The sequence below is a fragment of the Apodemus sylvaticus genome, chromosome 1, assembly GCF_947179515.1.
Source record: "Apodemus sylvaticus chromosome 1, mApoSyl1.1, whole genome shotgun sequence".
NCBI lineage: Eukaryota > Metazoa > Chordata > Mammalia > Rodentia > Muridae > Apodemus > Apodemus sylvaticus.
This window is the reverse complement of record NC_067472.1, coordinates 194,145,855-194,153,056: the sequence shown is the minus strand read 5'-3', so window position 1 is coordinate 194,153,056 and position 7,202 is coordinate 194,145,855. Positions and strand designations below refer to the sequence as shown.

The window sequence follows — 7,202 nt, the reverse complement described above, 5'->3', positions numbered from 1 at the left end:
AGTTACCCTATTGCTTTCTGAGAAAACAGATTGCTGTATATTTCACTTATAAGTTGTTATACTCAATAGAATAACTTTTTGAGTCTCTTTTTTACTTATGGAATAATTAGGTAATATCTAAATTAGCGTTTGAGTCCTAATATTATGTAAATTTAGCAAAGTTGGAGTCGTTTTAGTATGTTTCCCTAGTCATCTTAATTTGTTCGATTTTCTGACTCCATCTTGTAAACAAAACGACATGGACACTTTATCTTGATTTTTTTCTTTGTTAATTTCTTAATCTCCTATTCTATTATATTACGTGATACTATCATAGTAAATGTAAAAAATGTTAAATATGTTAGGGGAAACTTTACATAATGGGTCGGATGAAGAATTATAGGTCAGTGGGACATATGGGGAAGTGACTAGAATGTAAATGAATAATATAATGTCATAAGATAATTTTACAGTAACAAGTTTCTCCTTTTATTTAATGAGAACATAATCTAACAGTGAAGAAAGAATATTTACAGTGACTTTGAAACAACCCCACTATATAAAACACATTGGTACAAAACTTCTACAGATAGGCCTGGTTAATGCTCACAAACACTGAGATGAAGGGTGTACATAACACACTTCTTCAAGACAGTAAAGGCCTGGAATGGTCAAGTTGCTGAGGGATGTAACTTGGAGTTGGGGTGTAATTCAGAGTAAGCCAGTCCTCAGATTTGTCAAAATCTTCAAGGATTCATAGCCAGAGTTCCTCTGCAGATGGACCTGAACCTTGAGCCTCCTCTGGGCCATGGGTGGCAGCTTCTAGACCACCTGGAACTTCAGTCACTGCTAGATCAGTCTGTGCTTCAACTGCTGCTGATTGACCAGAATCCCAACCTGTAATGGGAGCATGGCCAACAAGCAGATCTTCTTGCTGACTACACCTGTCTGCATCACTGGCCTGATAATGATGCAGAGAAGATTCCTGGATGCAGTTGAGTTTGGGAATGGAATCCTCACCAAATGTGCCTGAACACATGGGCTCTCCATTCTCAGCAGCAACAAGAGGTATGGAACTAGGAAAGTGGGTTGACTCAAAAACAGCTTTAGAACTTCCATTGGTCTCTAGCATAGCTTCTGTAATATTCTGGAGAGTCATCCATTTGAACTTAGCTCTGCTGTTCTTAAACCAGATCTGAAAAAGAAAGAAAACATTAGAAGAATGCCCGTTTTCCCCTAACTGGACCACAAGGTGAAGATTTTTGGATAAAAAGTATTTATATAGCAATGCTTCATATATCAGAAACAAAGAAGCAGGAAACTCAACATGGCTAGGATATCATAATGAGGTAGATTGTATATGACCAAAAACCAAAAGACTAGAGAGATTGAACCAGTGTGTCTTGTGTTTTAGCCGGAGCAGTGATGTCTAGGTTTCTGAGACCCTGCATGGAAACAATGCTCTATATTGGTACCAGGTTGATAGAAAATTTGAGGCCCATCATTTGATGCATAAATATCCCTCACCAAAAACTGTCAACACTCCCCTAAGCATTTAAGATCGAAATTAAAGTTCCTGATGGGAAACAGGAGATTGTTGCTGTTGGATTGAGAGAAAAGAGAGAAGCAGACTTTGTTCTCCATCTCTGTCACAACAACTAATTCTCCCAGCTCCACACATTGATCCTGGTCTGGAGACTGGCACTTATCAAAATGTTCTTGCAGCAGGTGCTTTTGTTTTTTGGAGTGCACAATGCATTCCTTTCACAACTTTCTTGAAGTTACATGGCCAGATTGTTGGTCCCCATTTTTATCTGACAGTGCCACATATCTTATGAGAACATCGAAACCAGATTTCAATTATGTATCTGATAATTTGGATGCCCTGAGGGTTTTCTCAAAGTAAGTAAACCTGGGCCCATTATAGGATCTAGTGGCATTTGGATACCTGATTTTCTTCATGGCCTTTGGAACTCTTGGTGATGTAGGCCCTGTTCAGGGACTGAAAGACTTGATTGCATTGGATTTTATGGGCTCAAGAAGGGACTGTGACTCATTTGAAAAGGTAAGTTCTTGCAGGATCTTGAAGCATTTGGGATCTGTTTTCTATAGGTGAATTTGAAGACATTTGGAATTTTGGTTTCAAGGAGGGACCTTCGGCCATATGTGTGTTCTGAAACTATTGGAATATGTTCCCGTACTGGAGAATCTGGTAAAAGAAAACACACGAGAAAACGTACAGAGAGCACCGATTTACACATCCTGCCTACCCAGCATTTGGTCTGGACTGTTATAGAGCAGGAATCAGTCAGGAGCCCCATTCTTTCTGAACAACTGCCTCTGTTTCCAAATCTTACAAGTATTTTCTGTATTGAAATAAATATTCATTTAGATCCAGTATTAACAAGAGATTGCCAGTCCAGGTAGGCTGGCAATTGGATATTCATTTCCAATGTTAAAATTTTCCAGATCCTACCTTCTGGATGTCAAATTTTGTTGGGACAGACCACTAGCTAGTCTGTCTCTGCCCATGAAAAAAAAAAACCTGAAGGCTTCACAGGAATTCTGTGGCAGGCAGGACAACTGACACCACAGTCAAATCACAACCCAGGAGTTCTGCAACAAGGCAGCTAGACAACTGACACCTAAGTCTGAAGACCTCCCAGGAGCACTGCAACATGCAGAGAAAATGAATCAACAGTCTGGAAGCCTCCATGGATTTCTGATGCATGCAGGGAAACAAAACCCACAGTACTTATGTTTCCATGGAGAACAACTACACATATAGCATAAGCTATTGGTGTTCTATTCAGGAACTTTTCCCCTGTGCCCATGTCCTCCAGGGTCTTCCCCAGTTTCTTTTCGATTAATTTCAATGTGTCAGGTTTTATGTGGAGGTCCTTGATCCATTTGGAGTTGAGCTTGGTACAAGGAGATAAGAATGGATCAATGCGCATTCTTCTGCATGCTGACCTCCAATTGAACCAGCACTATTTGCTGAAAAGACTATCTTTTTTTCACTGGATGCTTTCAGCTCCTTTGTCGAAGATCAAGTGACCATAGGTGTGTTGGATCCAAATAAGAAAGAGAATTTCAGGCCAATTTCCCTTATGAATATCGATGCAAAAATACTAAATAAAATTCTTGCCCACCGAATCCAAGAACACATCAAAACGATCATCCACCATGATCAAGTAGGCTTCATCCCGGGAATGCAGGGATGGTTCAATATAACCCATAAATGCTATCCACTACATAAACAAACTCAAAGAAAAAAACCACCTGATCATTTCATTAGATGCTGAAAAAGCATTTGATAAAATTCAGCATCTTTTCATGCTAAAAGTCTTGGAAAGGACAGGAATTCAAGGCCCATATCTAAACATAGTAAAAGCAATATACAGCAAACCGGTAGCCAACATCAAACTATATGGAGAGAAACTTGAAGCAATCCCACTAAAATCAGCGACTAGACAAGGCTGCCCCCTCTCTCCATATCTTTTCAATATAGATCTTGAAGTCCTAACTAGAGCAATTAAACAACAGAAGGAAGTCAAAGGGATACAAATTGGAAAGGAAGAAGTCAAACTATCACTATTTGCAGATGATATGATCGTATACTTAAGTGACCCTAAAAACCCTACTAGAGAACTCCTACAGCTGATAAACAACTTCCGCAAAGTGGCTGGCTACAAAATCAATGCAAGCAAATCAGTAGCCTTCCTATACTCAAAGGGTAAGCAGACTGAGAAAGAAATTAGGGAAATGACCCCCTTCACAATAGCTACAAACAGCATAAAGTATCTTGGGGTGACTCTAACCAAACAAGTGAAAGACCTATATGACCAGAACTTCAGATCTCTGAAAAAGGAAATCGAAGAAGATCTCAGAAAATGGAAAAACCTTCCATGCTCGTGGATTGGCAGGATTAATATAGTTAAAATGGCCATCTTGCCAAAGGCAATCTACAGATTCAATGCTATTCCCATAAAAATCCCAACCTAGTTCTTCATAGAACTAGAAAGAGCAATTCTCAAATTCATCTGGAATAACAAAAAACCCAGGATAGCTAACACTATTCTCAACTGTAAAAGAACTTCAGGGGGATTCAATGTCCCAGACTTTAAACTCTACTACAGAGCAATAGTGATAAAAACTGCATGGTACTGGTACAATATCAGGCAAGCGGATCAATGGAATAGGATTGAAGACCCAGAAATGAACAAATAATTTTCACATGAAGAACTTCGGATGGCAGAGAAGCACCTTAAGAAATGTTCATCATCATTAGTCATTAGGTAAATGCAAATCAAAACAACCCTGAGATTTCACCTCACACCAGTCAGAATGGCTAAGGTTAAAAACTCAGGAGACAGCAGGTGTTGGCGAGGATGTGGAGAAAGAGGAACACTCCTCCACTGCTGGTGAGATTGCAAGATGGAACAACCACTTTGGAAATCAGTCTGGTGATTCCTCGGAAATCTGGGCATGACACTTCCAGAGGACCCTGCTGTACCACTGCTGGGCATATACCGAGAGATTTCCCCAGCATGCAATAAGGACACATATTCCACTATGTTCATAGCAGCTCTGTTTGTAATAGCCAGAAGCTGGAAAGAACCCAGTTACCCCTCAATGGAGGAATGGATACAAAAAAATGTGGTATATTTACACAATGGAGTACTATTCAGCCATCAGAAACAATGAATTCATGAAATTCTTAGACAAATGGCAGGATCTGGAAAAAATCATACTAAATGAGGTAACCCAGTCTCAAAAGATCAATCATGGTATTCACTCACTGATAAGTGGATATTAGCCTAGAAACGTGGAATATCTAAGACATAATCCACATATTGTATGATGTCCAAGAGGAATGGAGAAGTGGCCCCTGGTTCTGGAAAGACTCAGTGCAGCAGTATAGGGGAATACCAGAAGTGGGAAGGGGTGGATGGGGGAATAGGGGGAGGGAAGTGGGCTTATGGTACTGTCATGGAGTAGGGAGCCAGAAAAGGGGAAATCATTTGAAATGCAAATAAAAATATATTGAATAAAAAAACATAAAGTATTCTGAAAAATTATATATATATTTAAAAAAAAAAAACAAATCCAAAAACTGGGAGAGAACCAGCACTTTGCAGAGAGATCTGGGAAGACAGGAGACTGTGGGCTTGAAGACAGGACTAGCAAGGCGCCTGGACCAACATCAAGGCTATCTCTTTGGCAAAATGGACAGGTTGGTTTACATAGGAATCACTTCAAATTTTCCTAGACCAAGGGGAATATTCACCCCAGATATGGCTATGAATGTGCCATCAGACAGCCTTGTTAGATCATGGCAGTCACTATTACTACTATCCCAGGTAAAACATGGAGAAAAGCAAAACTACAACCCCATTTGTGGCACATGAAGTTCTGATGTTTCATTTCCTTGGAAGGGTCCAACCTGATCCAGGATCTCAGAAGTATCTCCAAGCTATGCTATCAGTGCCTGATGCCAGATGTGAACAGCAATGAGGAGATTCTGGATCTGCTGGTGTTGTAGCAGTTCCAAATCTGCATGCCACCAGAGCTGCAGGCCTTAGTGAAGGAGAGTGGAGTGAAGAGCTGGAAAGAGTTGGAAAAGATGCTGAGGGATGGAAAATGCCACACTTGGTGCATAATCTATTCCCAAGGATAGGTACACCTCCTTTGGGATCCCAGCATTGGGAAAGTTGAAACCATAGGGGATAAATGTGACCATATGGATTTGTCCCAAGAACCCCTATCAAATAAGAGTGAGGAATCTCTCCACACAGGCCGCCTGGGTGCGGCAGAACCTCTCACAGACTGATGAGCCATCCATCAGCCGGGAAAAGGACATTTTGCTGGGAGTAATTCCTGAGAGGAGGCAGCTATACTACCTGAGACCTGAGCAGAGCTTGGAAGGAACTCAGTTCCTGACTGGGAAGAGGCAGAGATATTTCTGTTTGTTGGTCAGGACCCTCATCCAACACTGGATCCTGGTGAGTGCAAACTGCTTCTCTCAGAGTAAAGGATGCTGTGCTGCCCCAAGAAGACACTGTTGTGGATGCTGTACCATCTTCACCCATATTCTGAAAAGAGATTTAACCTTGAATAGAGATCTTCAGCGTCTTTGTGGTTATAACTTACCCACTTCCCAAGGAGTGAGCTTTTATATGGGCAATACAGAAGATGGGCTTCAGGCTGTTAACCCACAGCCTGCTAATCCACAGCCTGTATAACAAGTTAACAATCTTGCCGGCCAGATTCAGTTTCAGTGTACCAAATGCAAGAAGAGGATTTTTTTATTACTAGTCTCACTTTGACCTCCACCAGAGGTCACACACAGGAGAGAGACCCTGCATGTACACCTTGTGCCACAAGACTTTTCTACAGTCCTCTTACCTGAGAGTCCACCAGTGTGTCCACATTAGAGAGAAGTCTTACATGTGTGCAGTCTGCCCACAGGTGCACCCTGTGGGGTCTCAGTTGGGTCCACATGAAGGAGAAGCCTTAGTTGTGTAAGGATTGTGGAAGATGGCTTCAGCCACAAGGGCAACCTCACTGTCCAGATTCACATCCATTGTGATTTGAGACTCTGTAAAGAATTGTAAGTTCTGTAAAGAAGTGTAAAGTCTGTAAGAAGTGTAATGTTGCTTTCTGACAGCAGGGGACTGGGAAGCAACACATGAAGACCCACTTGATAAAGGTGTCTGTGTAATTCTGGATCCAGTTTTGCCAACCAGGAAAGACTGAGATTGAAGTATTTTCCTGGAGAAATAGAGGCTGGGTTGCCCCTATTTCACTTCATGGTCATTGTACAGTGCTCATTAGTGGGCTGTTTCACTGTGCCCCATAGGTTTTCATTTGTTTGAGATAGGGTTAGAACACATATATTAAAAGTTAAATGATTTAAATTTTCATTTAAGTTATCCATCTATTCATTGATTTACTAATTTACTTTGAGACAGGGTCTCATTATTTTATTTTTTATTATTTTTATTCAATATACACTTCATTTACATTTAAAATGATTTCCCCTTTCCTGGATCCCCCCCTCCCTGAAAGTCCTATAAGCCCTCAGCCCGCCCCCCTGTTCCCCAATCAAACTCTTCCCACTTCACTGTCCTGGTATTCCCCTACACTGCTACACTGAGCCTTTCCAGGACCAGGGGCCTTTCCTTCTTTCTTCTTGGGCATCATTTGATATGTGAATTGTT

At 41.0% G+C, this 7,202-nt stretch overlaps 2 pseudogenes; one reads left to right on the top strand and one right to left on the bottom strand.

The window, feature by feature from the left end:
* Positions 1-943: 943 nt before the first annotated feature.
* LOC127684482 (uncharacterized) lies at positions 944-2,143 on the bottom strand (annotated as a pseudogene).
* Positions 2,144-5,276: 3,133 nt separating this feature from the next.
* Positions 5,277-6,703, top strand: LOC127668215 (zinc finger and SCAN domain-containing protein 5B-like; annotated as a pseudogene).
* The last annotated feature ends 499 nt before the right edge of the window (positions 6,704-7,202 follow it).